This window comes from Amblyraja radiata, chromosome 33 (assembly GCF_010909765.2).
Source record: "Amblyraja radiata isolate CabotCenter1 chromosome 33, sAmbRad1.1.pri, whole genome shotgun sequence".
NCBI classification, from domain to species: Eukaryota; Metazoa; Chordata; class Chondrichthyes; order Rajiformes; family Rajidae; genus Amblyraja; species Amblyraja radiata.
The window spans coordinates 26,307,114-26,329,920 of record NC_045988.1 but is presented as its reverse complement, the minus strand read 5'-3'; the positions used below and the strand labels follow the sequence as shown (position 1 = coordinate 26,329,920).

The window sequence follows — 22,807 nt, the reverse complement described above, 5'->3', positions numbered from 1 at the left end:
GACCTTTCCGGAAGTGTGGCGAACTGGCTGGAAGAGTGGTGACCTTGCCTGAAATATGGCGCCCTGGCCGGAAGTATGGCGACGTTGCCGGAAATATGGCGGCCTGGCCGGAGGTGTGGCGGCCTTAGCAGAAGTGTGGCTACCATGCTGGAAGGGTGGCGACCATGCCGGAAGAATGGTGGCCTGACCAGGAGTATGATTACCTGGCCAGAAATATAGCGACCTTGCCGCAAGCGTGGCGACCTTACCGGAAGTATGGCGACCTAGCCTGAAGAATGGCGGCCTGACCAGGAGTATGGCTACCTGGCCGGAAATATAGCGACCTGGCCGGAAGTGTGTCGACCATGCCAGAAGTGAGGCGACCTTGCCAGAAGTTTGGTGACCTTACTTGCCGGAAGTATGGCGACCTAACAAGAAGTATAGCGACTTTGCCGGAAGTGTGGCGACTATTCCGGAATTGTGGCGACCTTGCCGGAAGTTTGGCGACATTGCCGGAAGTATGGCGACCTTGCAGGAAGTTTGGCGACCTTGCCGGAACATTGGGGACATCGCCGGAAGTATAGCGACCTTGCTGAAAGTATGGCGACCTTGCCGGAAGTATGGCGAACTTGCAGGAAGAATGGCGACCTTGTCGGAAGTATGGCGGCCTGGCGGGAAGTATGGCGCCCTAGCCGTAAGTATGGCGACGTTGCCGGAAGTGTGGCGACCTTTCTGGAAATGTTGCGACCTTGCCGGAAGTATGGCAACCCTGCCGGAAGTGTGGCGACATTGCCGGAAGTGAGGCGACCTTGCCGTAGGTATGGCGACTTTGCCGGAAGTATGGCGACCTTGCCGGAGGTGTGGCGACCTTGCCGGAAGAGTGGCGTCCTTGTCGGAAGTATGGCGACCTGGCCGGAGAATGGCGACCTTGCCGGAAGTATGGCGGCCTGGCCGGAAGTATTGCGACCTGGCAGGAAGTATGGCGACCTAGACGGAAGTATAGCGACCTGGCCGGATGTTTGGCGACTTTGCCGGAAGTATGGCGACCTTCGCGGAGGTGTGGCGACCTTGCTGGAAGAATGGCGGCCTGACCAGGAGTATGGCTACCTGGCCGGAAATATAGTGACCTGGTCGGAAGTATGGCGACCTTGCTGGATGTGTGGCGACATTGCCGGAATTTCGGCGGCATTGCCGGAAGTACGGCGACCTTGCTGGAAGTATGGCGACCTGGCCGGAAGTCTGGTGGCCTGACTAGGAGTATGGCTACCTGGCCGGAAATATAGCGACCTGGCCAGAAGTATGGCGACCTTAGCGGAAGTGTGGCTACCATGCCGGAAGTATGTCGACCATGCCGGAAGTGAGGCGACCTTGCCGGATTTATGGTGACCCTGCCGGAAGTGTGCGACTTTGCCGGAAGTGTGGCGACCTTTCCGGAAGTATGACGACCTTGCCGGAAGTATGGCGACCTTGCCAGAAGTATGGCAACCTTGCTGGAAGTTTGGCGACCTGACTGGAAGTACGGCGGCCTGGCCGGAAGTATGGCGACCTAGCCGGAAGTAGGCGAACTGGCCGGAAGTATGGCGGCCTGACCAGAAGTACAGCGACCTTGCCGGAAGTTTGGCGACCTTTACGGAAGTGTGGCGACCTTTCCGGAAGTGTGGTGAACTGGCCGGAACTATGGTGACCTTGCCGGAAGTATGGCGGCCTGACCAGAAGTACGGCGACCTTGCCGGAAGTTTGGCGAACTTTTCGGAAGTGTGGCGACCTTTCCGGAAGTGTGGCGAACTGGCCGGAAGTATGGCTACCTTACTTGCCGGAAGTATGGCGAACTAGCCGGACGGATGGTGACCTTGCCAGAAGTATGGCAACCTGGCCAAAAGTATGGCGAACTAGCCAGACGTATGGCGACCTGGCCGGAAGTATGGGGACCTAACAAGAAGTATGGCGACTTTGCCGGAAGAGTGGCAACTATTCCGGAATTGTGGCGACCTTGCCGGAAGTTTGGCGACATTGACGGAACATTGGCTACCTTGCAGGAAGTGTGGCGACCTTGCCGGAACATTGGCAACATCGCCGGAAGTATGGCGACCTTGCCGGAAGAATGGCGACCTTGCCGGAAGTATGGCGAACTTGCAGGAAGAATGGCGACCTTGTCGGAAGTATGGGGGCCTGGCAGGAAGTATGGCGGCCTAGCCGTAAGTATGGCGATGTTGCCGGAAGTGTGGCGACCTTTCCGGAAGTGTTGCGATCTTGCCGGAAGTATGGCGACCCTGCCGGAAGTGTCGCGACATTGCGGGAAGTGAGGCGACCTTGCCGGATGAGTGCCGACCTTGCCGAAAGTGTGGCGACCTTGCCGGAAGAGTGGCGACCTTGCCGGAAGATTGGCGACCTGGCCGGAGAATGGCGACCTTGCCGGAAGTATGGCGACCTGGCCGGATGTATGGCGGGCTGACCAGAAGTATGGTGACCTGGCCAGAAGTATGGCGACCTTCCCGGAATGTGTGGCGACCTTGCCGGAAGAGTGGCGACCTTGCCGGGTATGGAGACCTGGCCTGAGGATGGCGACCTTGCCGGAAGTAGGGTGGCCTGGCCGGAAGTATGGCGACCTGGCAGGAAGAATGGAGACCTGTCCGGATGCATGCGGGCCTGGTGGGATGTATGGCGCCCTTGCCGGAAGTATGGTGACCATGCCGGAAGTATGGCGGCCTGGCCGGAAGTATGGCGACCTTGCAGGAAATGTGGCGAACTTGCCGGAAGTATGGCGACCTTTCCGGGAGTGTGGCGAACTGGCCGGAAGTATGGTGATGTTGCCGGAAGTGTGGCGAGCTTTCCGGAAGTGTTGCGACCTTGGCGGGAGTATGGCGACCTGGCCGTAAGTATGGCGGCCTGACCAGAAGTATGGCGACCTTGCCGGAACTTTGGTGACATCGCCGGAAGTATGGCGACCTTGCCGCAAGAATGGCGACCATGCCGGAAGTATGGCGACATGGCCGGACGTATGGCGGCCTGGCCGGAAGTATGGCGTCCTGACCTGAAGTATGGCGACCTTGCCGGAACTTTGGTGACATCGTCGGAAGTATGGCAACCTTGCCGGAAGAATGGCAACCATGCCGGAAGTATGGCGAACTTTCAGGAAGAATGGCGACTTTGCCGGAAGTATGGCGGCCTGGCGGGAAGTATGGCGGCCTAGCCGGAAGTACGGCGACGTTCCCGGAAGTGTGGCGACCTTTCCGGAAGTGTTGCGACCTTGCCGGATTTATGGCGACCCTGCCGGAAGTGTGCGACTTTGCTGGAAATGTGGCGACCTTGCCGGATGTGTGGCGATATTGCCGGAAGTATGGCGAGCTTGCCGGAAGTATGACGATCTTGCCGGAAGTATGGCGACCTTGCCAGAAGTATGGCGACCTTGCTGGAAGTTTGGCGACCTGACTGGAAGTACGGCGGCCTGGCCGGAAGTATGGCGACCTAGCCAGAAGTATGGCTGCCTGACCAGAAGTACAGCGACCTTCCCGGAAGTTTGTCGACCTTTCCAGAAGTGTGACGACCTTTCCGGAAGTGTGGCGAACTGGCCGGAACTATGGTGACCTTGCCGGAAGTATGGCGGCCTGACCAGAAGTACGGCGACCTTGCCGGAAGTTTGGCGACCTTTTCGGAAGTGTGGCGACCTTTCCGGAAGTGTGGCGAACTGGCCGGAAGTATGGCGACCTTACTTACCGGAAGTATGGCGAACTAGCCGGACGTATGGCGACCTTGCCGGAAGTATGGCAACCTGGCCGAAAGTGTGGTGAACTAGCCGGACGTATGGCGACCTGGCCAGAAGTATGGCGACCTAACATGAAGTATGGCCACTTTGCCGGAAGTATGGCTACCTTGCAGGAAGTGTGGCGACCTTGCCGGAACATTCGTGACATCGCCGGAAGTATGGCGACCTTGCCGGAAGAATGGCGACCATGCCGGAAGTATGGCGAACTTGCAGGAAGAATGGCGACTTTGCTGGAAGTATGGCGGCCTGGCGGGAAGTATGGCGGCCTAGCCGGAAGTATGGCGACGTTGCCGGAAGTGTGGCGACCTTTCCGGAAGTGTTGCGACCTTGCCGGATTTATGGCGACCCTGCCGGAAGTGTGCGACTTTGCCGGAAGTGTGGCGACCTTGCCGGATGTGTGGCGATATTGCCGGAAGTATGGCGAGCTTGCCGGAAGTATGACGACCTTGCCGGAAGTATGGCGACCTTGCCAGAGTATGGCGACCTTGCTGGAAGTTTGGCGACCTGACTGGAAGTACGGCGGCCTGGCCGGAAGTATGGCGGCCTGACCAGAAGTACAGCGACCTTGCCGGAATTTTGGCGACCTTTCCGGAAGTGTGGCGACCTTTCCGGAAGTGTGGTAAACTGGCCGGAACTATGGTGACCTTGCCAGAAGTATGGCGGCCTGACCAGAAGTACGGCGACCTTGCCGGAAGTTTGGCGACCTTTTCGGAAGTGTGGCGACCTTTCCGAAAGTGTGGCGAACTGGCCGGAAGTATGGTGACCTTGCCGGAAGTATGGCGGCCGGGCCGGAAGTATGGCGGCCTGACCAGAAATACGGCGAACTTGCCGGAAGTATGGCGACCTAGCCGGAAGTATGGCGACCTAGCCAGAAGTCTAGCGACCTAGCCAGAGGTATGGCGACCTAGCCGGAAGTATGGCGGCCTAACAAGAAATATGGCGACATTGCCGGAAGTGTGGCGACTATTACGGAATTGTGGCGACCTTGCCGTAAGTTTGGCGACATTGCCGGAAGTATGGCTACCTTGCAGGAAGTGTGGCGACCTTGCCGGAAGAATGGCAACCTTGCCAGAAGTATGGCGAACTTGTAAGAAGAATGGCGACCTTGCCGGAAGTATGGTGGCCTGGCCGGAAGTATGGCGGCCTGGCCGGAAGTATGGCGGCCTGACCAGAAGTTTGGCGACCTTGCCGGAAGTGTGGCGACCTTGCCGGATGATTGCCGACCTTGCCGGAAACATGGCGATATTGCCGGAAGTATGGCGAGCTTGCCGGTAGTATGACGACTTTTCCGGAAGTGTTGCGACCTGACCGGAAGTACGGCGGCCTGGCCGGAAGTATGGCGACCTAGCCGGAAGTATGGCGACCTGGCCGGAAGTATGGCGGCCTGACCAGAAGTACGGCAACCTTTCCGGAAGTGTGGCGACCTTTCCGGAAGTGTGGCGAACTGGCTGGAAGAGTGGTGACCTTGCCTGAAATATGGCGCCCTGGCCGGAAGTATGGCGATGTTGCCGGAAATATGGCGGCCTGGCCGGAGGTGTGGCGGCCTGGCCGGAAGTATGGCGACGCAGGAAATGTGGCGAACTTGCCGGAGGTTTGGCGACCTTTCCGGAATTGTGGCGACCTTGCCGTAAGTATGGCGACCTTACCGGAATTGTGTCGAACTGGCCGGAACTATGGTGACGTTGCTGGAAGTGTGGCGAGCCTTCCGGAAATGTGTCGACCATGCCGGAAGTATGGCGACCTTGCCGGATGTAGTGACCTTGCCGGAAGTTTGGCGACATTGCCGAAATTATGGCGACGTTGCCGGAAGTATGGCGGCCTGGCCGGAGGTGTGGCGGCCTGGCCGGTAGTATGGCGACATAGCATGAAGTATGGCGACCTGGCCGGAAGTGTGGCGACCTTTCCGGAAGTGTGGCGAACTGGCCGGAAGTGTGGTGACCTTGCCGGAAGTATGGCGGCCTGGCCGGAAGTATGGCGACGTTGCCGGAAGTATGGCGACGTTGCCGGAAGTATGGCGGCCTGGCGGGAGGTGTGGCGGCCTGGCCGGAAGTATGGCGACATAGCCGGAAGTATGGCGACCTAACAAGAAGTATGGCGACTTTGCCGGAAGTGTGGCGACCTTGCCGGAAGTTTGGCGACATTGCCGGAACATTGGAGACATCGCCGGAAGTATGGCGACCTTGCCGGAAGTATGGCGAACTTGCAGGAAGAATGGCGACCTTGCCGGAAGTATGACGACCTTGCCGGAAGTATGGCGACCTTGCCAGAGTATGGCGACCTTGCTGGAAGTTTGGCGACCTGACTGGAAGTACGGCGGCCTGGCCGGAAGTATGGCGGCCTGACCAGAAGTACAGCGACCTTGCCGGAATTTTGGCGACCTTTCCGGAAGTGTGGCGACCTTTCCGGAAGTGTGGTAAACTGGCCGGAACTATGGTGACCTTGCCAGAAGTATGGCGGCCTGACCAGAAGTACGGCGACCTTGCCGGAAGTTTGGCGACCTTTTCGGAAGTGTGGCGACCTTTTCGGAAGTGTGGCGAACTGGCCGGAAGTATGGTGACCTTGCCGGAAGTATGGCGGCCGGGCCGGAAGTATGGCGGCCTGACCAGAAATACGGCGAACCTGCCGGAAGTATGGCGACCTAGCCGGAAGTATGGCGACCTAGCCAGAAGTCTAGCGACCTAGCCAGAGGTATGGCGACCTAGCCGGAAGTATGGCGGCCTAACAAGAAATATGGCGACATTGCCGGAAGTGTGGCGACTATTACGGAATTGTGGCGACCTTGCCGTAAGTTTGGCGACATTGCCGGAAGTATGGCTACCTTGCAGGAAGTGTGGCGACCTTGCCGGAAGAATGGCAACCTTGCCGGAAGTATGGCGAACTTGTAAGAAGAATGGCGACCTTGCCGGAAGTATGGCGACCTGGCCGGAAGTATGGCGGCCTGACCAGAAGTACGGCAACCTTTCCGGAAGTGTGGCGACCTTTCCGGAAGTGTGGCGAACTGGCTGGAAGAGTGGTGACCTTGCCTGAAATATGGCGCCCTGGCCGGAAGTATGGCGATGTTGCCGGAAATATGGCGGCCTGGCCGGAGGTGTGGCGGCCTGGCCGGAAGTATGGCGACGCAGGAAATGTGGCGAACTTGCCGGAGGTTTGGCGACCTTTCCGGAATTGTGGCGACCTTGCCGTAAGTATGGCGACCTTACCGGAATTGTGTCGAACTGGCCGGAACTATGGTGACGTTGCCGGAAGTGTGGCGAGCCTTCCGGAAATGTGTCGACCATGCCGGAAGTATGGCGACCTTGCCGGATGTAGTGACCTTGCCGGAAGTTTGGCGACATTGCCGAAATTATGGCGACGTTGCCGGAAGTATGGCGGCCTGGCCGGAGGTGTGGCGGCCTGGCCGGTAGTATGGCGACATAGCATGAAGTATGGCGACCTGGCCGGAAGTGTGGCGACCTTTCCGGAAGTGTGGCGAACTGGCCGGAAGTGTGGTGACCTTGCCGGAAGTATGGCGGCCTGGCCGGAAGTATGGCGACGTTGCCGGAAGTATGGCGACGTTGCCGGAAGTATGGCGGCCTGGCGGGAGGTGTGGCGGCCTGGCCGGAAGTATGGCGACATAGCCGGAAGTATGGCGACCTAACAAGAAGTATGGCGACTTTGCCGGAAGTGTGGCGACCTTGCCGGAAGTTTGGCGACATTGCCGGAACATTGGAGACATCGCCGGAAGTATGGCGACCTTGCCGGAAGTATGGCGAACTTGCAGGAAGAATGGCGACCTTGTCGGAAGTATGTCGGCCTGGCGGGAAGTATGGCGGCCTAGCCGTAAGTATGGCGATGTTGCCGGAAGTGTGGTGACCTTTCTGGAAGTGTTGCGACCTTGCCGGAAGTATAGCGACCCTGCCGGAAGTGTGGCGACATTGCCGGAAGTGAGGCGACCTTGCCGTAGGTATGGCGACTTTGCCGGAAGTATGGCGACCTTGCCGGAGGTGTGGCGACCTTGCCGGAAGAGGGGCGACCTTGCCGGAAGCTTGGCGACCTTGCCGTAGGTATGGCGACTTTGCCGGAAGTATGGCGACCTGGCCGGAGAATGGCGACCTTGCCAGAAGTATGGCGGCCTGGCCGGGAGTATTGCGACCTGGCAGGAAGTATGGCGACCTAGACGGAAGTATGGCGACCTGGCCGGATGTATGGCGGGCTGACCAGAAGTATGGCGAACTAGCCGGAAGTATGGCGACCTGGCCGGAAGTATGGCGACCCTTGCCGGAAGTATGGCGACCTTGCAGGAAATATGGCTACCTTGCAGGAAGTGTGGCGACCTTGCCGGAAATATGGCGGCCTGACCAGGAGTATCGCGACCTGGCCGGAAATATAGCAACCTGGCCGGAAGTATGGCGACCTTGCCGGATGTTTTGGCGACATTGCCGGAATTTTGGCGGCATTGCCGGAAGTTACGGCGACCTTGCTGGAAGTATGGAGGACTGGCCGGAAGTATGGCGACCTGGCCGGAAGTCTGGCGGCCTGACCAGGAGTATGGCTACCTGGCCGGAAATATAGCGACCTGGCCAGAAGTATGTCGACCATGCCGGAAGTGAGGCTACCATGCCGGAAGTGTGGCGACCTTGCCGGAAGAATGGCGGCCTGACCAGGAGTATGGCTACCTGGCCGGAAATATAGCTACCTGGCCGGACGTATGTCGACCATGCCGGAAGTGAGGCGACCTTGCCAGAAGTTTGGCGACCTTACTTGCCGGAAGTATGGCGACCTGGCCGGAAGAATGGCACCTTGCCGGGTTTGGCGACCTGGCCGGAAGTATGGCGGCCTGGCCGGAAGTATTGCGACCTGGCAGGAAGTATGGCGACCTAGACGGAAGTATGGCGACCTGGCCGGAAGTACGGCGACCTTGCTGGAAGTACACCTAATATATAGTACACATAATACACAATAACACGCTATAATGCACTATAACACAGATTAATACACGGCAATACAACACCACATATTATAATGCCTTATCACTATCACTATACTACATTCTCCCTATAACACAATATATTATAATCACACACACACACAATACTTTAATTCGGTACAGTGTATTGAGGTATAGTGTATTAAAGTGTGTTATGTTGTCGTGGTGAATTATGGTGTGTATAGTATATTACTAGTATTAATGTTATATCATGTTATATTGTGTTTATATTGTATATATTATGTTATATTGTGTATATATTGTATATATTATGTTACATTGTGTTACATTGTATTAATGTTCTAGTGCACTACACTGAGATTATAATATAGTGTGTTGTAGTGTGTTTTTAAGTGCGACAGTTTATAATAATGTGTTATTGTGTCACGGTAACTATAATACACTACACAATCACAGTATAACACCCTATAACACACCATAACGCACTCTAAAACAACATAATACACTAATATAGTCTAATACACAAAAGCACAAATGTTATAATGTGATATGGTTATAATGTGATGTTGTTATTGGTGTATCATAGTGTGTTAAGAGTGTTGTAGTGCGTTATAGTTATTAATGTATTATAGAATCTACAGTGTAATAAACTATAGCATTAACACTATTAGTATGTTATACTGGTTTATAGTCACATCCATTAATTATAGTCACATCTAGTTAATTATTATAGTAATAATAATTAACGATATGACACAATATCACAACACTATATTACACACCAGATAACACTCCAAAAAGCATTAAAAATTAGTAATATAGTCTAATACACAAAAGCACACTCTAAAATATCATATAATACAATATATAAATATATAATTATCACGTAATATCACATTCTAATACATTATTACACTAGAGTACTGATAGACTTTAACACATTACATTATAATATAACAACAAAATACACTATCTACTATAGTATAACTTCCATGATACACTATAACACGACATACATTTAAACCATAATACACCAAGCACTCACATTTTAACACTATACATTATAACAGTAATACACAATAATACATTATGAAACTATACTATAACACACTATAACACGCATAAATACACTAAAGGATTACAATACATAACCTAACATTGTATCCTAAATCCATTTTCCGACAATATAACATTACAATGAAATAAAGATGATTGAGCTAGATCGATAGATAGATAGTATGATATCGTTTTATATAGTATTATATAGTATGTTAAAATGTTAAAGTGTGTTTTAGTCTATTACACAATATTAGTGTATATTGTTTTAGTGCATTATGGTGTTATAGTGTATATAGTTAAAAGTTATTAAACTAGACTGTGTAATAAACACTATTAATACGTTATACTGGTGTCATACCGTAACACTATAATACATTATAACACTATAACACAGCAGGCACTCTAAAACAATATAATACACTAATATAATCTAATACACAAAAGCACATTTTAACATACTATATAAAAAGATACACATAACACATTACACATTACATTTACACTAACTGTACTATGATACACTTTAACTGCATTACAATACAACAATACAATAAAACCACTAAATACAATATTGTAATGCGTGCGTGTTACTGCGTAATCATAGTATTAGAGTGTGGAATATTGTATTAGAATGTGTTATTATGTGTTATAATGTGATATTGTTATTAATCTGATATTGTTTCAGATTGCGATATGTGTTATAGTGTTTTATAGTTAAAAGTGTGTTATAATGTATTATAAACTTTATTGTAATAAAGTACAGCACTAATACTATTAGTATGTTAGACTGGTTTCTCCTGGTTCACACCATAACGCACTCTGAAACACAAAAGCACATTATAATATATTATATAATACTATATATAGATATAACATTATAACACGTAATATCATTATATTACATTATTACACACTACAGTACTATGATAGACTTTAACACATTATAACACATTACAATATATCACAAATGCGCTCTACTAGTATAACTAGCATTCCATGATACACCATAACACTTTATATATACATTTTAACACCATAATACACCAAGCACTATTACGTTTATAAAATAATGATTATAACAGTCTATACACAACACTACATGCCTTATAATGCCTAATTCGTGTCAATGTGTGTTAGAGTGTTTTATAAGTGCATTATAAGTGTTAAAGTGCTAGTAGAATAAAAGTGAATGAAAGTGTTGTTCTATTGTGTTATAGTGTGTTAGGGTGATTAAGCGTATATAGCGTATATGTAGTGTTATACATTATATCATGTGCATATATCTTAGTGCGTTAATGTGTTATATTGAAATTGTGTATAAAAGTGTGTTTATGTGTTAAACTGTATTATAACTGTATTCTAGTGTATTCTGGTGTCATATCTTGACACGCATGTATTATCATGAGCTCTAGTGTTATAAAGTGTGTCGTTGTTTTGGTGTATTGGAGTTTGATTGAGTGCTACAATGTATTATTGTGTTTAACAATATTAACGTGTGATTACAATTGTGTATTGTCGTGTGGTATAAATTGATATTGTCAAATTGCGAGTGTATAATAATGTGTTGTGGTGTAGTGTGTTTGTGCTGGGGTATTGTTTTATTATAGTTATTATAGTTATTATCGCGTGTATTATCGTTTGCTTTCATTTCCTATATTCTGCGACTATAATAATGTGTGTTGTAGAGTAGTGTTATAATGTTAGTATATTATAGTATAATGTGTGGTAATTTGTATTGTAATGTGCTATTGGGTGTAGTGTGTTTGTGATGTAATTTCGATGTTATATTATATTGTAATGTGTTAGACTGTGATAAAGTGTATCATAGATTAGTGTAATATTGTATTAGAATGTGTTATTATGTAACGTATTATATCGTTTTATATAGTATTATATAGTATGTTATAATGTTAAAGTGTGTGTATTACACTATATTAGTGTTATATTGTTTTAAAGAGCGTTATGGTGTGTTATAGTGTATATATAGTATATTATGGTATGTTAGATGATAGTTTTATCATGCCGGAGCGGTTTCTCTGCTAAACAGCCTTTAGCACGAAGCACTATCACATTAAATTACATTATACTACAATATTGTTATATTAACACCGGTAGTCCGGTAGGCGGCGCGACTCTCGTCTGCAGCGGCCTCTGCAGTCCATCTGCGTTTTTTTATTATTTTATGTCTATGTTTTAATGTAGTTTTTGTTATTTTTGTTGGGGTATGTGTGTGGGGGGGTGGGGGTGGTGTGGGGGGGTGGGGGTGGTGTGGGGGGGTTGGGGGTAACTTTTAAATCTCTCCCTGTACGGGAGACCCGACCTTTTCTTTGTCGGGTCTCCGTTGTCGTTGGGGCTGCAACGAGGAGCGGCCTCCAACAGGAAAACCGGGGGCTCTGGTGCTGACTACTCACCTCACCGTCGCGGAGCTGGCCGAGTCCAGAGCGGGTGGAGCTGTGGTAGACGCTGCTGCGACCCGACCCCCGGAGTTTCGGAGGCTGCAACTGCGGGTTTGGCGGGCGGCACCGGGAGCCCGCGGGTCCCTGGAGGGAGACCGCTTTTCGGGGCTTCCGCAGCGGCGACTTCGGAGTTGCGGAGTTGAAGAGCACCTGGAGCGGGGCCTTACATCATCGCCCCGCGCGGCTTGGAATGGCCGCGGGAGTTTGCGAGCGCGCGCCGGGGGCTCTAACACCAAGACCCGGTGTGCGACCTTGCATCACCCGGCGTGGTTTTAATGGCCACGGGACAATTCGCCATCACCCGCCGGGGGCTTTGACTTTGACTCTGACATGGGGGGGGAGAGTGCAGTGGAGAGAAAAGTTTTTTTGGCCTTCCATCACAGCAATGTGATGGATGTTTATGTAAAATATGTTGTGTCTTGGGTCTATTTGTTTGTAATGTATGGCTGCAGAAACGGCATTTCGTTTGGACCTCAAGGGGTCCAAATGACAATAAATTGAATTGTATTGTATTGTATTGTATTGTATATTACAATGCAATAAATATGATTGCTAGATCGATAGATAGGTGGTTGGAGATAGAGAGTATGGTTACAGTGTGGTAGTACAATAACTGGAAGAAAGTTAAAGTGTATTATATTGTGTATTATCTTGTTATATTGTGTTATATTGGGTTAGGGTGATTGTGTATATAATGTATAAAGGTGATAAAATGTGTTATATTGCGTTATTTTGATTTATAGTGCAATGTGTTACAGCGTTATAAATGTAGTGTAAGAATATTAACATGTGTTGTAGTGCATCTATCAGTGTTAAAGTGTTATAATGTATTATTGTGTATAAAAGTGTGGTTAACTATTATAACGTGTTATGGTGTATTATAATGTTATATTGTGCTAGAGCGTTATATTATATGTGTGTAAGAATATTAACGTATGATTATATATTATGTGTTATATTGTATTTTGTGTGAGAATATTTGTCACTTTAGTGTGAGAATATTTAACGTTTGATTATAATATAATGTTGTAGTGTGGGAATAATTGTTATAGTCTGTCAAATTGCGAGAGTATCATAATGTGTTGTGGTCTAGTGTTTGCTGTTGTATTGACTGTTGTTTTATAATGTTCAACTGTAAGTATGATAACGATAAATAGTTATCATCGCGTGTACTGTTGCGTGATTTCCTGTTATATTATTAAGGTGTTTTAGCGTACCAATGCTAGAGGTTAGAATAGTGTTGTGTTATGGTATATTGTATTATTGTATTAAATTATGTTATAATATAGTGTGTTATTGTGCTATAGTCGGCTAAAGCGAGAGAGTGTATAATGTGTAATAATGTGTTGCAGTGTAGTGTGTTTGTGCTGGTGTATTATAATGTATAATGTGATAATGTGCATTATAGTGCTATTGGGTGTAGTATGATTGTGACATTGTATTGAGGTTATGTTATATATTTAATGTGTGTATTATACTGATAAAATGTATCAATTAGTGTGTAATATTATATTGGAATGTATGTGTTATGATGTATTATATCGTACTACATTGTACTAATACTAAAACTATACCTTGTGTTATAGTTTTAGTGCGTTATTGTGTGATATTATGTATTATATTGTGTTAAATGTTTATAGTGCATTATAATGCATTATAAACCATAATATTATAAACAGTAAAAAATAATAGCACTAACACTATTAGTTTGTTATATTGTTTATAATCCTATAGTGTTATGTATTATACTTCATTATAGTTAGTGAGACTGATATTTACAGTATTACAGCACTGCTATTATACAGTTATATAGTAATATATTGCTAATAGCATTATAACCTACTATATATATACATAAAATATTATAAAAATACTTAGAAAGATACAGTAAATTATGTCACATTCTAATATACTATTACAATCCATTAAAACAGACCATAATACACTATAAATACAGTATAACACGTTATCACATCACATCCGTTATCACCGGAAGTGGCGGCGCTGTTAACAGCTGCGGCTCGCCTGCAGTCCGTCTGTCTTTACTTTTTTCTGTTGTTTTTTTTGTCTTGTTTTGGTTAAGTTTTGGTTTGTTGGGTTGTGTTAGGGGGGGGGGGTGAAACATGTTCTCTGTCTCTTCCTTCGGGGGAATGCGACTTTTTCGTGTCGTATCCCCCTTCTCTGCCCCGTCTGCGCTGAGGCCTAATGGCGGAGCTGGCGGCCCCCATCCTGCGACCGACCCCGAGGCTCCAGAGGCAGAGCCAGCCAGGACTTACCAACGAGAGGCTGGCCGTCTTCGGGGCTAAGGCAGTGGTGGCCCGACTTGCTGGTGTGGCATTCTGGCTTTCGGCGGCGGCCTGGAGCTGATGCAGCGGGGCTCGGAGCTGAGACTGCGGGACCCGGAGCTGGGGGCAGCGGCTCGGAGCTGAGACTGCGGGACCCGGAGCTGGGGCAGCGTCCCGGAGCGGAGACTGCGGGACCCGGAGCTGGGGCAGCGGCCCGGAGCGGAGACTGCGGGACCTGGAGCTGGGGCAGCGGCCCGGTGCGGAGACTGCGGGACCCGGAGCTGGGGGCAGCGGCCCGGAGCGGAGACTGCGGGACCCGGAGTTGGGGGCAGCGGCCCGGAGCAGAGACTGCGGGACCCGGAGCTGGGGCAGCGGCCCGGAGCTGGGGCGGGACCCGGAGCTGGGGCAGCGGCCCGGAGCAGAGACTGCGGGACCCGGAGCTGGGGCTGTGGCGGGCCGTCTCGGAGCGGAGACGGCGTTCCGGCTTTCGGCGGCGGCGACATCACCACGGAGGTCCGCTGGACTGGAGAGTGGCATCTCCGGCCTGGATCGATCACCTCAGCGCAGAGGGAGAACAAGGAGGGAAGAGACGGAGATCAAGACTTTGCCTTCATCACAGTGAGGATGTGTTTGGTGAACTCACTGTGGTGGATGTTTAATTTGTGTTTATTGTATGGTTTGTTATTATTGATTTTACTTCGGAGTCACGTGAGTGACTACGTGAAGAACCCGCTCAGTGCGCAGGCGTGGCATTACGCCAGCAGTGCAACAGCGGCAGCGGGAGTTAGGCACTCCCGCAACAGAGAAACGGACCGTCAGGTGAGTATCCTGAGGTCGGGTTTCTTTTACAGGGGAGCCCCTTTATCTGCTTGTGTTTTACAGGCAGAGAAAAAGGCTCTGGAACAAAACTGTCCCCCGTTCAAGGAGGAACGTTTCCCGTCGGGGGGAAGGGGGGCAGCAACAGGCGGTAGGAGCGTTTACCCGGTGTTCCGCAATTCCCCGACACCGTGCCGAGCCCAGCCCGATAGCGGGCTGGATGTATAGCCACCCGAAGAGGCATCCGGCAGGTGTTCCGGATTTGGGACGGGACGTCTCTCCACCCGCACGGGGGGAGAGAGAGCCGCCTGAGCCGCTGGAGCGGCTCTCGGAGCAGGTGCCTGCGAGACGCACTGCTAGAGGGGCGCTCTCACTACTACAAGGCACCAAAGCTCCAGAAGAAGGCGGTAGGAACATTTACCGGGCGCACCGCTATCCCCACACCGCGCCGAAGCCAGTCCCGCTAGTGCCTGAGCTGCGGGCTGGATGTTCAGCCATCCGAAGAGGCATCCGGCCGGTGGCTTCCGACTTGTCGGAGGGGACATCTCTCCACCCGCATGGGAGAGAGACAGCCGCCTGAGCCGCTGGAGCGGCTCCTGGAGCAGGAGCTCCTGCGAGACACGCTACTTGAGGGGCAGTCTCGCTGGAGGGTTCAGGCATACCCTCCACAGTGCCTAGGCACTGCCCATCACTTCCTCCTTAGTGTGGTTAGCTTTGGGGTGACCAGTGGCTGGGCTGGTCATGAAGAGGGGTCACTGGCTGAACAATATCGGGAGTATGCTTGAGGTACAGGATCAGGAAGAGCTGCTGGGTGTGGCCGCTATGTGGCTCCACCACTAGCGAGATGGCTTTTCAGTCTCAACTGATGGCCAGCTTACTACCTGTCTTTTCCAAAAAACCTCTCCAAGACAGGTAGCCATGAGGCGTTGGTTTTATCACGCCTCCCCTAAATTGCATTTACTCAAAGTGCCCGCCATTATTGGGGGATACATTGAGCAGCGCATTTAACCTAAATATTTTAAAAATGCATTTGGTAACCTGACGTCGGCTATCATGTCCACCTGCTCATTCCAGAAGGGCAGGGTAGTATGGCAAAACACCTGACCCTACTGTTCAACGGTATACCTCATAACTTCTGAAATGAACTCACAAACCTGCCCTCAATCTATGAAATTAACAGGACTATGAGAACGCCGACCTCACAAGCACAGATCCTGCTACCTGGCACTTACCAAACCAGTCCTAAAAAACTGGACGAAGTGTTCAAACTATTCGGCACAAGAGGGCAGAGTCTGGAATGAGCACCACACTGAACCAGACAGCAGTACCTCTACGTGTCCACCAGGGGCGTCTTCCTCATGGTACTGGTGAAAGCTCGGGGCCTGCATGCCAAACCCGTAGCATTTTAGGCCACGGCCCAGAGCAGGCCCCAGGGGAAAATGCGCCACCCCCCAACAAACATCGTCCCTACAAGAACAAGGAACCAGAAACCGAAGAAAACAACAATGAAGACAGATAAGTATGGTTCCTACCATCACATAAAGGTTAAGGGTTGTACTAACAAGGGGTGGATGAATCGCGCCTGGTTAGGAAGCTATCACTCTTGGTAGTTATATACCAAAAAATAAATACAAGGGGAATAGAATTAATATCTTGCCACCAATTCAGCAAGCACCCCAAGTGGTCTACCCTCCCACGATGGTGAATGTCGCACCATCGTTGATAAACCACTTGAGTATTTCACCAGGTATACCCATTCATGGGATTTGTAACTACTACCATGATCCAAGGATACTTTATGGTAGACATCGACCTTGAAGATGCACACTATTCAGTACCTTCTCATATAAGTTTCGGATATACCGCAATTACCTGGATGGAGTAACCATGATGAGCGTTGCGGCATTTAAGTCAAAGTTATCCAGAATCAACTAGCCCTGACACTTAGAAACATTCCGTCATGGCATGTCTATATATTAACGACAAACTATCCTTGGATACAGCTTTAGCTGCATCGCTTCTCGGCCTTTTGGCTAAGATCAAGTGTAGTATCTGTTCTTATCAGTTTAATAATCTGATACGGCCCTTATCTAGGGACCATATATTAAATTGAATTTTGGAACAGGGAGATGGAATAGGGGCTTGCTCCGTCCACTCCACGCATCGACCCAGTATTGCAGTGCCTCTGGGAACGGTGCACAAAATATATATCCAGATATTTACGTTGACCATCCACAACGTTGTTATCTGGTATTCATTAAGACTATCAGTCATGGTGCATTAACCACCAATCAACTACGTGGCAAAGTAATTGGGATATAGCAGCATTACCAGCTACTGAACTTTGTACCTTTCCTATGAGCTGAGATACTAGTGTTCAAAACTATCTCCATACCTGTAATATGGGGGCAAATGGATTAATCTGTAGTGTTATCATGGAATTTATCGGCAGGAAGGATTATGGTTGTACACTTCCACCTGTTTTGAGTAACATCTTATGTGTCCTGATGTGTTACTGAGCTTGTAATACTTAATGCCAATATGAATTGACTTAAACATGTTATATATTAACTTACTTAATTCTAGTGAAGCATTTGCTCAGTAATCCACCAAATTTGCATGTTCGTTTATAAGATAACAACATCAGTGGTGGCATATACCAAACCACTTGGGCGGAGAACATCGATATTAGGTGACAATTTATTAACAATTGGAAACCGTATGTCGTCAAACATGTTTGACCATCAGTAACTCACCTATCAGGTTAGCTAAATACTGTAAACATACATTTAAACCAAAAATATTTGCTGAAATCACTAAGCAATATGGACGCCAGATATCAATTCCTTATATCCAATTAAATCACCACGTACTAATTTACGTCACATGAAACCAATCTCAAGGCAGCGGCAATGGAGACATTCCCGCGTATTGAGGGGTGGGGGGAACCTAATCTCTATGTTTTCCTTTCCTTCTACCTCTTCAATAGGTACTACGGCTTCATCAGTCGGGTACTACGCAAATTACAGTGGACCAAGTCCACAAGCATGGTTCCCAGTGATCCTCGACATGGTCATTAAAAGAATTGCAGAATTGGGAAGACCATTGCTGTGCTTGGATCAGCAGCACTATCAACCTGATGACAGTATTCCGTCGCATATCCTAGGGAACATACCTGAGGAGCATCAAGAAATGGTACACTGTTTTCCAAAACAGGAATTACACATTCAACTATAACCAAAACAAAAAAAAAAAAACAAAAAAAATGGAGCTCCTGGCAGGTCTTCACCACAATGAAGGACATGTTCTGTTAGCCTACTCAACTTGGGTACCGCTCACTGGTGATCAGATACAGGAGAGGTATATCAATCCATTCCCCAGAAATAGGTACACCCAAATTGGGATGTCAGTGAAATCCTGACATACCTTAGGGGATGATCACCAGTCAGGTCACTCACCCTGGAACAGCCTACCCTGAAGATGGACATGCTGGTGACCTTACATCAACACAAAGAGCCAGCTCTCCCATCTACTGCGATGGGACAACATGGTTATAACACCAGATAGTGTCACATGCCCATTCAAGGGTTGGCCAAACAGAACAGACCAGGAACATCAGGTCCAGTCATGAAATTCCGGGCATACCTACCTGAACCACGTTTTATGTGTCATGACCCACTTAGAGATCGACACAATAAGGAATACCGAGGGAGAGGAAAAAGCCTTATGGGTCAGCCACAGGAAACCTCATGGTCGGGTGACGAGCTAAACTATCTCTAGTGGCTCAAGCAGGTACTGGGAGTTGCTGGAGTAAATACTAACGTTTATAAAATCTTATTCCACCAGGACAGCTTCCACGTCAGTAACTAAGAGGATGGACGAGCCTATGGACCACATCCTGGCTACTGCAGGGTGGTCTAGGGAGTATACGTTCCAAACTTTTATAACAAACCACTGACAGAACCTGTATCGTTTGCAGAAAAAGAATCTGCAAAAAATATATAATTTAAGCCCGGGGGAGCAATTGGTCTTGTTGTTGTTAATAACACCATTATTGTTTTTACAAACAGATTCATGGTTGATTACGATAACATACTTCCTCCCTCGAATGACTTCGGCAGCGAGTGAAGTATGAACTGTTACACGGTTTGAAATCACAGAGCTTTGAAGTCTTCCCGTAGTCACTCACGTGACTCCGAAGTAAAATAGTAAGATTAAACGAGAATTTACCAGTTTGAAGTTTGATCTGTATTTTATGAGGAGTTACGATGAGGGATTACGTGCCCTCCGCTCCCACCCTCATTATATGGATCAAACTAATAAATTGATGTCTCCTTATCTTTACTATGTTTACTTCAAATAACTGTGTCTATCTGTGATTCCACACCGCTGCTTGGAAGTATGCCGCGCCTGCGCACTGAGCGGGTTCTTCACGTAATCCCTCATCGTAACTCCTCATAAAATACAGATCAAACTTCAAACTGGTAAGTTCTCGTTTAATCTTACTATTCTGTGTATGACTGCAGGCAACATAATTTCGTTCAGACCGAAAGGTCTGAATGACAATAAAGGATCTATCTATAATAATATAACACAGTATCACACCGTAACACTATAATACATAATAGATTATAACAGTATAACACACTATAATACACTATCACACGCACTCTAAAACAATATTACAGACTAATATAGTCTAATACACAAAAGCGTATTAACATTATAACAATACTAAGGTATGGAATACTATATAAAATGATATAATCCATTATAACACGTAATAACACAATCTAATACACTATTATAAACTACAATACTATGATACACTTTAACACAGCATAACACACTACAATATAATATCACCTAAATACACTATCATGTAATATACCATACACTATAACACTTGATATATACACTGTAACACATCATAATACACGAAGCGCTCACTATAACACAATAATAGTATAACTATATACTATATAATACTATAAAACGATATAACACATTATAACATATAATAACATATTCTAATATAATATTACACATATGAAACACATTATCACAGTCTAACACACACATTACAATATAATATAACACCGAAATATATAACTACACCACTATATTATAATCACTCGTTAATATTGTTACTCACAATAATACATTATAACACAATATAATACAATATAGCACATAATATTACTTGATACATTATACCACAAGCTCAATATGACTATAACTATAATACACTCACATCAAAATAGATCACCACAACATAATACACTTTAATAACTCATTATAATACACTACCGAATTAGTTTGGTATCGTTCTACATTTTTATAGTATTTTATGTATATATATATATAGTAGGTTATAATGCTATAAGCAATATATTACAATACAACTATATTATAGCGCTGCTGTAATACTGTAAATATCACAGTATCACTGTAACTATAATGAAGTTACATCACACTACAATACTACAACAGACTGCAGTAAATGTAGGATTATCAACCATAGAAACTAATTGTTAGTGCTATCGTTTTTTACACTTTATAAACTATAGTTTATAATGCATTATAACACTATAACACACTATAACACATTTAACACACTATAATACACAATAACACACCATAAAGCACTAAATCTATATCACATTAATATAGTGTAATTTAACTAACATTATACTATATACTATATAAAACGATATAATAATAACACATTCCAATATTACACACTAATACTATGATACATTTTATCACAGTATCATACACACACAAAATAAATAACGTAACATCTAAATTATAAAAGTCACAAACACTACACCCAATAGCACAATACACATTATCACAAATTATACTATAATACATTATAATACATACAGCACAAGCACATTACAGTCACAGATACACTGTAACACTATACGCATTAGAACACACTATAAAATGCATAAATACACTATCACACTAATGCTCTACAAAACATAACTGTAACACATTATAATATACATTATACTACAATCTAACATTACAATGCAATAAAGATGATTGCAAGATCGATAGATATGGTTGCAGATAGAGATTGAGCTCGAGATAAAGATGTACTATTATAAACTATAATACAACATAATAGTTTATAATAGTAATCCTTTAAAACATTATATACGATAATACACTAATACTTTACATTATACTTCACAGCTTTTAAAGGGTTAAACAGAGTCTCTGGGACTGCAGTCTTCGACTCAGTCCATTTAGAGTTCAGTCCTTACCGGCTGCCAATCGGGTCTGTAGAAAATCAGTCCTGCTTGCCTTTTCTGGCTCTCGCGGCAGTCTTTTCGGACAGTCCTTTTGATTTACTGTTCAAGTTCTCTGCTCGCAAGTTTCTTGTCTCTCCTTCACTGGCTTCTGGTGCTGTGTGCCCTTTTGACCCCCAGGCAGAACTCGGCAGGCTGGGGTTCCGCCCACTTTAATCACTGTCTCGTGATTTCAATTGTAGCATTTCTCTGCACCTGTTCTTTCATTTCAGTTTGACTTGACAATTATTGTGTATTATAATGTTATATTGTGCTAGAGCGTTATAATATATTATGTGTTATAATGTGTGTGTAAGAATATTAACGTATGATTATATATTATGTGTTATATTGTATTTTGCTGTGTTATGTGTAAGAATATTAAGGTGTGATTATAATATAATATTGTAGGGCGGGAATAATTGTTATAATTAATAGTGTTAGTGCAATCGTTTTTTACACATTATAAACTACAACATTATAGTTTATAATAGTACATCCTTTAAAACATTATATACGATAATACACTAATACATTACATTATAATACATACAGTATCACTATAACATTTTATAACATTACTGTAACCCACTGTACAATTACTTCTATTGTACTACAACACACTGTAACACATAATACACAATTAGACGTTATAACACATATTAATACACGATAGCACAACACGTTCTAATGCATTATAAAACATTATATCACTATAATAGATTCTCCCTTTAACTAAAATAATGGACTAAAATATACAATAACACACTATATAAACTATAACTACATTATACTGATTGATAGTTTCATTGTGATATAGTTATAGCAGATTCTAGTGTTAAGAATGTATTATCGTATCATAGTGTTACATATGTGTTATTATTATAACACATATGTAACACTATGATACGATAACACGATGTTGTGTTGTATTGTGTTGTAGTGTGTCTAAATACATCTATCTATAAAACTCACTATCGCACTACACCCAATAGCACTACAATACACATTATCACACATTATACTATAATATAACATAATAGTTAAACACACTTTCATACACAATAGTACATTATAACACTTTAACACGAAGATGTTTGCACTACAACACATGATATACCTTATAACACTACATTTATAATGCTATTATAACGCTAGCTATAATTGCATTATAAATCAACGCAATCTCATTTTATCACGCTATAACGTAAATCACCCTA

At 46.1% G+C, this 22,807-nt stretch overlaps 1 non-coding gene across 1 annotated transcript; it reads left to right on the top strand.

Annotated features, from left to right (window-relative positions):
* Positions 1–17,298: 17,298 nt before the first annotated feature.
* Positions 17,299–17,490, top strand: LOC116991409. The gene has a single exon (XR_004416782.1). It is a non-coding gene; the product is annotated as a U2 spliceosomal RNA (small nuclear RNA).
* Positions 17,491–22,807: the final 5,317 nt, after the last annotated feature.